This window comes from Hipposideros armiger, unplaced genomic scaffold (assembly GCF_001890085.2).
Source record: "Hipposideros armiger isolate ML-2016 unplaced genomic scaffold, ASM189008v1 scaffold_80, whole genome shotgun sequence".
Classification (NCBI taxonomy): Eukaryota; Metazoa; Chordata; class Mammalia; order Chiroptera; family Hipposideridae; genus Hipposideros; species Hipposideros armiger.
In genome coordinates this window covers 2,990,967-3,003,240 of record NW_017731430.1, presented here as the reverse complement: position 1 = coordinate 3,003,240, position 12,274 = coordinate 2,990,967, and positions in this window count along the sequence as shown.

Sequence of the window (12,274 nt, the reverse complement as noted above, 5' to 3'; positions counted from 1 at the left end):
TCTCCCATAATTAACTTTAAGTGCTTAGTCTATGTGGAGCTGATATTTTGAAGAGCTATTTGAAAATGTAATGATGACATAATTTATAATAAATGAAAAAGGAAATTGATATATTTACTAGTATTAGAATGGGAAAAACTTTATGCTTTAAAGAAAAATATAAAAGCAAATAGAAATTCCTAAGGAATTAAAATGGTTTAGGCCATCTTTAGAATCATACAAATATGAACTTAGTGTAGGAATTCTTTATTTTCGCTAATGTACCAGTGTTCAAATAATCTTCTTTTTTTGGCAAATACCTTCTCCCAATCTTTTCTCTACCTGAAAACTTTGCCCATGATGTACTTTATTGAAAATAAATCCTCTTTTTGATGTAATAAAAAAAGTTTTATTTGAATGTTGTTCTCACCCCAAAATAGTCTGTCACTTAAACCTTCTACTCACATATCTCAGATGCATTTCCCTATATAGCCACAAGAGGGCGATATGGACCCTTTCTTGATTTTGAATTTTAGTTTTGGGGCTTTTTTCTCCTCCTACAACACTAAAGATTTAAGCAATTCCTTACATAATTTTTATGGCGTTTTGAAATAACTAAAGTGATGATATAATGGATCTAAAGTGAATGATGTGTATGTGTGGATTATTTCCTCTGATTTTAGTATAAGAATTCAAGGCTGATGTGATGAATTTTAAAGAATCTCCAAATCACAGAACTTCAAACATTTAACTATTTAGCTCTTAATTTTACAGGTTAAGAACTTGAGATCTAAAAGATACGCATTTCTCCATCTTTTGGGCATTATTTTCACTTGCAAAGTAAAGTCTAGTTTAAATGCAGGATTAGGGAAAGGACATCAAAACTGCTGTAAACCTACAAATGAAAACAATAAGTTTATTTCTTTAAATTATTCATGAAATTATATTTATGCAAATGCTGAAATTTTCACTGTGCTTTCATCCTGTCAGTGTATTTAAAGGGAAAAATTGGCAAAATAAAAAAGAAGCCTAAAACCTTTTTTTAATGATTAAACCTTATCGGCATCTTTTGCTCTGGAATACAATTGTCTTAAAAATAATTAGCTTTATGCTAACATGAAAATAACTAAACTAAGCGTACTGTACCTCTGCCAAGTACTAATATTTAACACAATCGACTCTTAAGAAACATTGTGTAATACACATTAATTTGGCACATCTTTACTTTCCCAAAATAACATTCATTTTGATATATGATTTTCCTGAACTATTTCCAAGCCCTTTTCATTCGTTTTGGTTATGGTTTGGGGTGTATCTTTACATTTTTACAAAACTGTATTGAACATTGTGACCAATGATACTGAAATGAGTTAGCGTATTTGACCTTCGTGGTCAAGCATAGTTGTGTATGCTCACAATTATGAGACTTCACTCAGAATGAACAAGCCACCTTGTTTCTCCAAAAATGCGACTGTTAGCCTGGGAGTGTTCACACTACCTCGCTACAGTCCCACAGCAAAGAATGGAAGCAGGGCTGGGGGGGGCGGGGGGGGGCCGAGGAATGTCTGAGTGATGCCACTTTAGCAGAATTTACACACAACTCAGACATGTTAACATGCGGTGTGATTTATTTTCTGTATCTGACCTCATTTCGCTCTCAAATACCCTTTCTCCCTGACTGGGGAGAGGAAAAAAAGAGCAAAACAAAATCAGACTTGAAAATTGGTACATCGATATGTGTTCCCGTTGTTCGTGTCTTTTAGATGGTCGTTTCAAATGTCTTCCCAACTGGAAGGATTGTCTCGCTCTCTCCCTTTTCTTTACTAAGATGCTACGAGACAACGCAGAACCGAGAGGGCCTGTCCTGGTTGGGGAGGAAAGCTTTCTGGTTGGCCCACTGCTTTCTCCATCCATGCTGTCTCCATGGCAATGTCCCTGGCGCCTTCATGTCCCCAGGGTTTCCTGCGATACTGTCACTCTGAGGGTCACGGTCCACCAGGTTTCCCATCATTTTTGTGTCCCCTCTCTAAGCCCTCAACAACCCCTATTGTGTGCCACACGAGCTACGGGGCATGAAATCTCTGTCCCTCTGCATTGGCTGAACTGTGATGCTATGATGAGCCCTATGATATGCAGTCTCCTCTCGGCTTTCCGAGCAGGAAGTCAAGCACTAAAAAGCCTTCACTTTCAGTTTCTCCATCACCTCCAGGGCTTCTGATGAGACATGTGTCCTCAGAACTCAGTCCTCTCTCCTCTTTCAGGGTTGAGTTATGTGGTTGAATGACGGGAAAGTGGTTTATGCAGCCTGATGTCATCTCCTGCAAATCTTCCCACCCCATCCCAATGCCAGAGAATTGTTCTTACCCCTTTGAGCTGCAGGTACTTTGCTTACGTTATTCCATCCTCTCTTCTATGGCTTTTAGAGGAAAACCCTATGCGCAGATTCTCAATCTTCTCTCTACCTTTGCAATGAGAGTTTGTGAACTGAAAAATGTCTTTCTCCTTTCCTCCCTCCCTCCCTTCCTTCCTTCCTTCTCTTTCTCTTTCTTTCTTTTCTTCCTCCCTCCCTCTCTCCTCCATGTCTCTCTCTCCCTCCCTTCCTCCCTTCCTCAGCCCCTCCTTCCACCCTTTTTTCTTTTACTTGATATAAGATATTCTCTTTCAACAAAGCCTAATGCCCAAAACTTTCATTTCTCTATGAATGTATATTTTAAAAGTTTGAGACTCAAAGTTGAAAAATAAGCACCTTATTTTAGTCTCTGTTCACCTTACCTTTGCGAAATAAGGAATTAAAGAATGAAATAAATTGGGAGACATGGTAAACGAGGATCTGTAGTGGAGAAAAAGAATGATTTCATATCTCTAATATACTGTTACTGGTTCATTATTAAGACTAAGTGGTAAAAATTCTCAGGCTTAGACAATGTGTTCCTGATATTTCTCCATCTTCTCAGCAATAAGTGCTCAAATGGCATAAAATTGGCATTCGGTTGTCACGGTGCTTTACTGCCGGCCTACCTGACAGGCCATGACAAAATGAAAGTCAGCCTCATGTAAAAGTTCATTCGCTTATTCATCTGTATGTTCATTCATTCATCAACTGCCAGATCAATACAAAGAACAATGACCACAAAAGCAACAACATGACCCCACTTTTGGTACACACTGCAGCGTTTAAAGAAGTCTTCAAGACATTAGAAGGGCGAAATCAAGGCATCACTGCATCGTCACTTTTTTCACGGTGCAGTTAATTTGAGAGAATCCTCTGGGAAAGAAATGGGCCTAATTGCACTTGGAGAGAGAGAGAGAGAGAGAGAGAGAGAGAGAGAGAGAGAGACTGGATTTTGACCTCACCTTGGCCTAGAGTTTGGCAGCTCTAATTAAAACGCGAATGTACCCAGTATCTTACAGAATAAAGCCCTTTTATAACAAATAACCTTTTGATGGAGAAACCACACTGTTTGTGCACCAAAAAGTAATTTTAAGGCTTATGTTGAGTTAATGCCAGGGTAAACATAGGCTGACACTTCTTGTCCTTTTTTTTTCTTTACCGAGGAATCAAAGCAGGTCTCCTTCAGCATTCTGCCTTTACAAATATTCTACTGTAAATCTTATGCAGTTTGCAAGGATAAAATCCCATCTAGTGACATTTTGGAGTGAAAATGAAAATTTAGGATCTATGGTTGTGCGGTGACTAGATTTTAACAATCTCCACAGAAGAAGCCTTATTGTGAGCAAAGCCAAATTTCATACTGAAGGGTTCCAAAGAGTTGTCAACAGTTCATTTAAGGAAACATTAAGGAAACATCTTACTCTTGAAATTTAATTTTGACCCAGCTAATAAAAGTTGGAAAACCAGCATATTTATGTTTGAGTTGAGGACGAATTTTTGGAAACCTGAGTTTATCTCCATAACTTAATGTATAGAACTGTGCTGACATCAAAGGTGGCTTTTGTTTGGATAGGAATTTCAAACTGGGTAGTGTTTAAAAATTCTATGGTGACGAGTTAATAGTCAGAAGGAATTTCAACAGTCACCAAAAAAATCAATTGGAAAAGTGCAGACTCTAATCTTTTAACCATTGATTATTTCATTGTGATAATTAAATGCGAAAAACAATGGGCAATTTAAAGCAGTACTTCTTGCCACAATAAACACTTCAAAAATGTCACCAATGAGTATTTACAGATTAAGCTCAAGAGACCTTAAGCAGTTCTCCATATGGTACTTTGTTTAATGTCATGTAATATCCCCATGCCCTTTATAATTTACAAAATCCTTTCATGCATTTTATCTTATTTGGTCTTTTTATTAATATGATGTAGGCTGGCTGGCCTTTTTAAGTAAATCATGAGAATTAAGTACCTTGAAAAAGGTTATGTAACTAAACAGTGGAAGAATCAGAATATACTCTAATGCAGGATTTCTGATCTCAATTTTTCTTTTTTCCAAATACTTAATTTTCCCTTCGGTATAAACATCCACTCTTATTTACAGTCTTCTTTCTTCTTACTCATATGTACAACGCCAAGACGTCACACTGATTTGAAGGGGTTACTGTTCTCAGTGTACCTCTTCTTAGCCCTTAACCCCTCCCGTTCATCTCCAATTAGTCAATCCCATAAATGACATCTCTAGCTCTGGAGAGCAAACTCTCAAGACAGGGCATGCATCTAGGAGATTTCTGGTTTCTGTTCTGCATGTAAGAAGCTTACACCACTCCATCCTAAAAATAAGCAAAAAGCTGAGTAGACTAAAAAATGAGCAATTCTTCTTGGTCCATAAGAGGACACAGGGCCAACTGCTGCTCCCGATATTAGAGAGACAGACAAGGGGACACAGGAAGTCACAGCTTACCGGAAGTAGAGACTCGCTGGCAGCAATGGCTGCTTAACCAGTGCAGAGGCAAAAAAAGCAAAATAAAAAACCAAAAAATAACGACAACGACAGCCAAGCTGCTGGAGGGTCACTATGGACAACTCTGGCAGTTAGAAACTCCGGGGAACCCAGTCATAGGGGTCCCCACACTTTTGTGAGTTTTAGCTACAGGAGCCTGACCAGGTTCTCACAGTGATTATCAGAGAAACATCCCCTCCTGCTTTAGGCAGGAGGAGGGGAAAGAGAATCCTTTCGATACTTGCCAGAACACTTTGTTCTTATCAATGCGCAACCTCAGGGTGACCAGTTAGCCTGAGCCTAGCCCTCTGCAGTGCTGTCAGAGCCTAACCAGCCTGGGAGAAGGGATAGCCCCAACTCTGCCCCCTCTAGCCATCCTCCTTGACCTAAAGTGGGGAGAAAGACCAGAGCAACAAGTGTGATGCTTAAAGTCTAGAGCAGCAGTTCTCAACCTTCCTAATGCCGCGACCCCTTAATCCAGTTCCTCGTGTTGTGGTGACCCCCAACCATCAAATTATTTTTGTTGCTACTCTATAACTGTAATTTTGCTACTGTTATGAATCGTAATGTAAGTATCTTTTTGTTTTCCGATGGTCTTAGGCGATCCCTGTGAAAGGGTCGTTCGATCCCCAAAGGGGTCGCGACCCACAGGTTGAGAACCGCTGGTCTAGAGGCAGAGAAGGTGAATGATTAAGATCTAATCACAGGACTACGGCATGTTTTCCCTCCCTTCACATCTGACCATCACATTACTAAAGGCCAATTTAACACAGTCCATTGTATCCAGTATATCAGGTGTGTCCCCCAAGAAACAATTACAAGACAAACTACGGGCAAAAAAACACAATTTGAAGAGACAGAACAAGCATCAGCACCAAATATGACAGGCATGTCGGAACTATCAGAAGGAAATGTACAACAATTGTGATGTATATGCTAAGGGCTCTAATAGATAAAGCAGAAAGCATGCAAGAATAGATGGGCAATGTAAGCAGAGAGATAGAGATCTTAAAACAGTACCCAAAGTAAATGTTAAGAGATCACAAACATTGTAACATAAATGAATATCTTGATAGGCTTATTAGTAGGCTTGACACAGCTGAGGAAAGAATATCTGAACTTGAGAATATCTTAACAGAAACCCACAAAACTGAAAAGCAAAGAGAATAAAGAATAAAGAATAATAATAGTAATAACAATAATAATAATAAAAGAAACAGAACAGAATATCTAAGAACTGAGGGGCAACTACAAAAAGTGTAACATCCACATACACATAATGGGAATATCAGAAGAAAAAAAGAGAGAGAAAGGAAAAGGAGATATATTTGAAACAAGAAGGACTGAGAATATTCCCAAATTAATATCAGACACCAAACTACAGATTCAGGAAGCTCAAGGAAAACCAAGCAGAATAAATGCCAAGAAAACTACACCTAAGCATATCATTTTCAAATTATAGAAAATCAAAGTTGAGGAAAAAATCCTGAAAGGAGCCAGGAAAAAAACCCAAAAACCTATAGAAGAACAAACATAAGAATTACATCTGACTTCTCTGTAGAAATAATTTAATCAAGAAGAGTGGAATGAACTATTTAAAGTGTTGAGAGAAAACCCCACCAAACCTGGAATCTGTACCCTGAGAAATTATCCTCTAAAACTGGAGATTAAAGACTTTCTCAGAGAAACAAAAACATTTATTTTTCCTATTCTTATCTAACATAACACTTTTTTCAAAATAATAATGGCAACAATCATTTCTATTATATATGCTTATGGATATATCTTATGTATAAATGCATATTTATGCTCATCTTATATATAAGTGAAATGAATGACAGCAGTGCTACAAAGGACAGGAAGCAGAAATTACAGTTATTTTATCATTAAAGTGCTCACAATTGCTGTGAAGTGGTATTATGTTATTTGAAAGAGGACTTGGATTAGTTGTAAATATATATTACAAACTCTAGGGAAGCCAATAAAAACCTTAAAAAAAGAAGGATTACTGATACGTTAAGAAAGGAGGAAAACATGGAATCATAGAAAATGCACAATTAAAACCACAAAAGGCAGAAAAAAAGTGGAAGTCCAAAATAGAAACAAAGAACAGGAGCAAAAAATAGAAACAGTAACAAATATGGTAAATGTTAATCCAATGATATCAATAATCACTTGAATGTCAATATTCTAAATGCACCTATTAGAAGACAGAGATTGTCAAGAGTGGACCAAAAAACAAGACCCATCTGTATATTGTTTACAAGAAACTCTCTTTAAATATAAAGACATAGAGATTAAAAATGGATGGAAAAAATATACCACGCTAACACTGAGCAAAATAAAACAGGAATAGGTATATTGACTTCAGACAGAACAGACTTCAAAGCAAAGGAAATTGTCAGGGATTAAGAAGTGCATTAAATAATGATAAAAGGGTCAATTCTCTGAGGAATTGTCACAGAGCATCAAAATAAGTGAGGGAAAACCTGATAAAATATCAAGGAGTAGATGAACCCACCATCATAGTTGGAGACTTCGACATCCCTCTCTATCAGAAATGAATAAATCTCGCAGGCAAAATATCAGTGAGGACATAGTTGAACCCAATAACACCATCAATCAATTGGATATAATTGACATCTAGACTACTTCAATCAACAATGGAAGATGTGTTCTTCTCAAACTCACAAAGGATATTCACCAGATAGGCCACATTCTGGGCCATAAAACACATCTTAACAAACAAACAAAAAAAAATAGGGATCAGATGTCTGCTGTCAGATCACAATGGAATAAAACTAGAAATTAATAACAGAAAGATAACTGGAAAATACTAAAATGTATGGAGTTTAACCAACATTCCTAAATAATATATGGGTCAAAGAAAAAAATCTCAGGAGAAAATTAAAAAATTTTTTGAACTGAATGAAAATGAAACTATAGCTTATCAAAATTTTTGTGTTGCAGTGTGAGTGGTGCTTAGAGGGAATGTTATAGCATTTAATGCATACATTAGAAGATTTTTAAAATCTAAAATCAATAATATAATCCTCCAACTTGGAAACTAGGAAAAGAAGAGCAAATTAAATGCAAAGTAAGAATAAGAAAGGAAATAAGAAGAAGTACAGCATAAATTAATGAAATTGAAAAAACAAAATCAATAGAGCAAATCAATGAAAGCTAAAGCTGGTTCTTTCAAAAGATCAATACAATTGATAAGCTTCTACCCAGGATAGCTTAGAAAAAATGAGAGAGAAGACACAGATTAGTAATATCAAAAATTAAAGAGGGGGCATCACTACAGAACATATGGACATTAAAAATATAGTAAAGAAATACTGTGAATAACTCCATGCCCACAAGTTGATAACCTAGATGAAATGGACCAATTCCTTGAAAGACATAATTTGCTAAAACTCACAAGAACATACAGACAATCTTCTTGTGCCTATGCCAATTAATGAAATTGAATCAGTAAGTACTAACCTTCTAAAACAGAAGGTACCAGGCCCAGGTGTGTTCACCAGTGAATTCTACCAAACACTTAAGGAGGAAATTATACAATCCTCTAAAATCTCTTTCAGAGGATAGACGCAGGGGGGGTCTTCCTATCTCATTCCATGAGACCAGCAATAGCGTAATACCAAAACCAAGCAAAGACATTACAAGGAAATGTATCTAGTTTTGCTCACATTGAATCTGTACACCTAGTAAAATACCTGTATATAGTAGCTCCTCAATGAATTGCAGCAGAATAAAGAAATAAATGAATAAAGGGAAGATAGGGCACTTCTTCACAGAGGAAAACAAATAAATAGTCCTCTTGTTTTCTCTGATATCTGCTCTCAGCAGTGAATTGTGGGACATTGGAAGACAATGCAATATCCCTGCAAAAGAACAATAATTGATACTATAAAATTATGACCTTTCTTCCTTGTTAACATAGTCACAGTAAGGTCCGTGGGAGCTGGTCTGGAGACTGGGGCTGTGGGGTGCAGTCTGAAGCTGATGGGAGCCCCCTGGGCCTAAGGCCACGGAGACGAGCTGGGTGCTGGGTCCGGCCAGGAAGCTGGGTCCACAGGAGGCAGTCTGGGTTCCAGATCTGCGGGAGTTGGCTTAGATTCCGGGGCAGCACGGAGCAGACTGGGTCTGAGATAGGCTGGGATCCTGGGGCCTGGGCCATGAGGGCAGGCCTGGCACTGCTGTGGGCCAGGAGCCGGGGTCCAAGGCAGCCATTCTGGAGTCTGAATCCTTGGGGGCCAGCCTGGGACTAGTGTGGACCTGGTGCTGCGATTTGCAGTGAAATTGGGAGCTTGTTTCATTCTTCCGCACCCCACCCCCGGCCCCCCATTGGGAAAACAGAGTGTCCCTCTCTGCACTGGGCTTCTTGGGCTGGGGGGGCGGGGTTGTAGGGATGATGTGAAACCGCCTTTTCTATCCCCTTCAATGCATCTTTTCTTATTTCTCTGCTCCACCCAGGTGCTGTCATTCCTCACCCGGAATCCTTAGCACTTTGAAGGTATCTTCATGCAAGGACAATGGTTCAGACTGATATTTCTAGAAGGGGACCAGCTCTAGAAATTCCTATGCCACCATCTTGCTAATGTCTCTCCCACATCACAGGTGAATTTTTTCACGAGCTCCACCAGAAGATTTTTGAAACACAGCGATATTTAGGAACAACTGTTCTTGAGTAACATCCACAATCCTGCTAGGGTCTGCTGTGTTCTTAGCCGTTTGTATCCGTCTGACATCCATCATCTCATCTCTGTCTTATCTTCTCATTCCCTTCCTGTGACGTCTATTCCAACCAAACCAGATTCCCTGCCATCTGTTGAAGTCACTGAGTTTATCCCCCCTGAATCTATGCCCTTTGCATATGCACTTCAGTTGGCCTGAAATGCCTCTTTCCAGCTTTTTGTGCTGCACAGATTTTTTTTCAGTTAAGTAAACATTTCAGGCTCTTGCCAGCACCCAGTACCTTCTAAAGGAGACATTGTGAAGACACGGCAAGTGTGCCTTTGAATGGTCTCCCTCACTATGCAAACTTCATAGATGTTCTCCCTTTTGGAATTAAGTGAAATTTATATCAAATAGTGATGCACTTAATCATACACTTTAATTGCATACATGTCACTTTTGGACATGACATTTATCAGACAAGCTCAACTATCTGGAACCCAAGCAATAAGAAACCCAAAAAAGGGAAAGATCTCTGAAAGTCAAAAATGAGAACATCTGTGAAGTCTGCATGCTAAGGAAAAACCAAGCCAAATAAATGATCTATTTACAGCATAATATTTGTTAGGCATAGCACGTGCCTACAGATTTTTGTGTGTTTCTCACTTTCATCATCACAGCCCTAATCCATGTGCCACCTCCATTCCACTAAAAGGTGTCTGAGGAGTAGAGAGACGTTAAGCAAGTTCCAAAAGCTCCCACGTGTTAGTAAGTGACCGTTCTGACTCTGGGTTTGTTACCTCTAAGATTGTCCTTAATCACTATTACGCATTACAAGTTCTACTAGGCCCCAGTGAATCCATTTCCTGTTCATTTGTTTATTCTATTCATTATTTTTTTCACTATCTGGCATTGTGGATATAAAAAGAAAAAGAAATGATAGCTTTCCAAAAAAGGGACAACTTGCAAAGGAGATACACTTTTGAATCAACGAGTACAATATGCTGTGAGTGATAACGGCTCTGAAGGAAATAACCAGAGGACCTAGAGTACGCTGTAGGGATATGGAGGGGGACAGCTCCGATCTTCTTCGGAGATTCAGACGAAGCTCTGGGTGATTATATAAGACATTCCAGAAGAAGGCGAAATTTCAGATGAGGTTTAGGATAGGCATGGGATTGTCAAATCAAAGGCGATGCATACACAGGAGGACATCTCCATCCCAAGCCTTGGATTGGATTGATATTAAGCCAACATTGGATTAATATTAAGAAAGATAAAGAATGAAGGAGTTTAAATGTGTGTATTGAATTCTAATTACTTGAAAGTGAATTTTGCACTTAGTATATTAATGGTAACATTCCATTAAGAACTCTTTTTGTGACTACAGAAAGAGACCGGTTCTATCAACAGCAAATTTAGGGATAGAAAGAAGTTTTCACAATGTGAAGGATTATTGTAAACATACCAGGGTTTCCAAGTCATGAAACTTTGTTATATAGTGTTTTAAAAAATACGGACTGGAAAAAATACTTCAGCACGATGCCTATAAAAGAATAGTAAAAGATGCAAATGAGATTTTTATGACAAATTATAATTTTGAAAACTTTTAACCTGAAACTAGTTTTACAAAAGGAAACATTTATAGACTACTATAGTAATATGTAAAACTGCATGAATGACATGCTCATTTAAAAATGTCACTAGTGGAAATTCACTTCAAAAGAGAACACACCGGTGCACTACTATGGAAAGCTGCCTTGATTAATTATACACATTAAAAAAATTATCTTTCAATTGGGATATAGCGAGATTTTTATATGTGTAGTTTTCTAAGTAATACGTATAGGAAAAACAGACAAAAATGAGGTGTTTGTTCTTAAAGAGATGACCATCTCACGGTTCAGAAAAGACGTTCAGGTAAATACAAAGATAACCTCAACAACAAAATGAGGCAAATATATAACACAGGACTTTATAAAAGGGTGTGATCATTTAGGACTAATCGTGAGGACAGCTATTACAAAAGAGATAGCACGTGATCTAGACCTTAAAGATGTGGTGGCATCTGGATAGGTATAAAGAAGGGAGACACCTCTGCAGACAAAGAAGACTGAAGGACATCCCCAAATCCAGGTAATACCATCGCCCGATGCAGACATTGCTGATTTGGCCCAGCACCCTTCCCCCTAAACTCAGATAGTGCTTGTCATCCTCAGGTGGAGCCAATTTGCCACTGTTAGGAGAGAGATGCGAAAAGATAACGTAGCAGGAAAGGAAATTTGGAATAAAAATAGAGCAGCTTGGTTAAAACAGAGTTTTTATCATAACAGTAAGGTGTGGGAAGATATGTAGGGGTCCCAAATGGCACACTAAGATTTTCTACATTTTGTATTATGTTTATATTTTTATATGGTCAAGATATCTTTTCTGTTTTTTTTTTATTTAGCTCTGTACCTGAATATACAATGTAATAATGGTGGCATTACTATCACTTTCAGAACTTATTAGTATTTCTGTAGTCTCCACTCAGTTTTCTTTATAAGACATTAAAGAAAAATACTTGTTAATTTTGCAAGCATTTACTGAGTGCCTACCGTGAGCTGAACACAGTGCCAGAGGCTAGAGATGGAGCCATGCAGACACACTGGGTTTCTGTTCTCAGGAAGCTAATGATACAGCGTAGAACAGAGTTAACAAAATGGTTCGATCCTG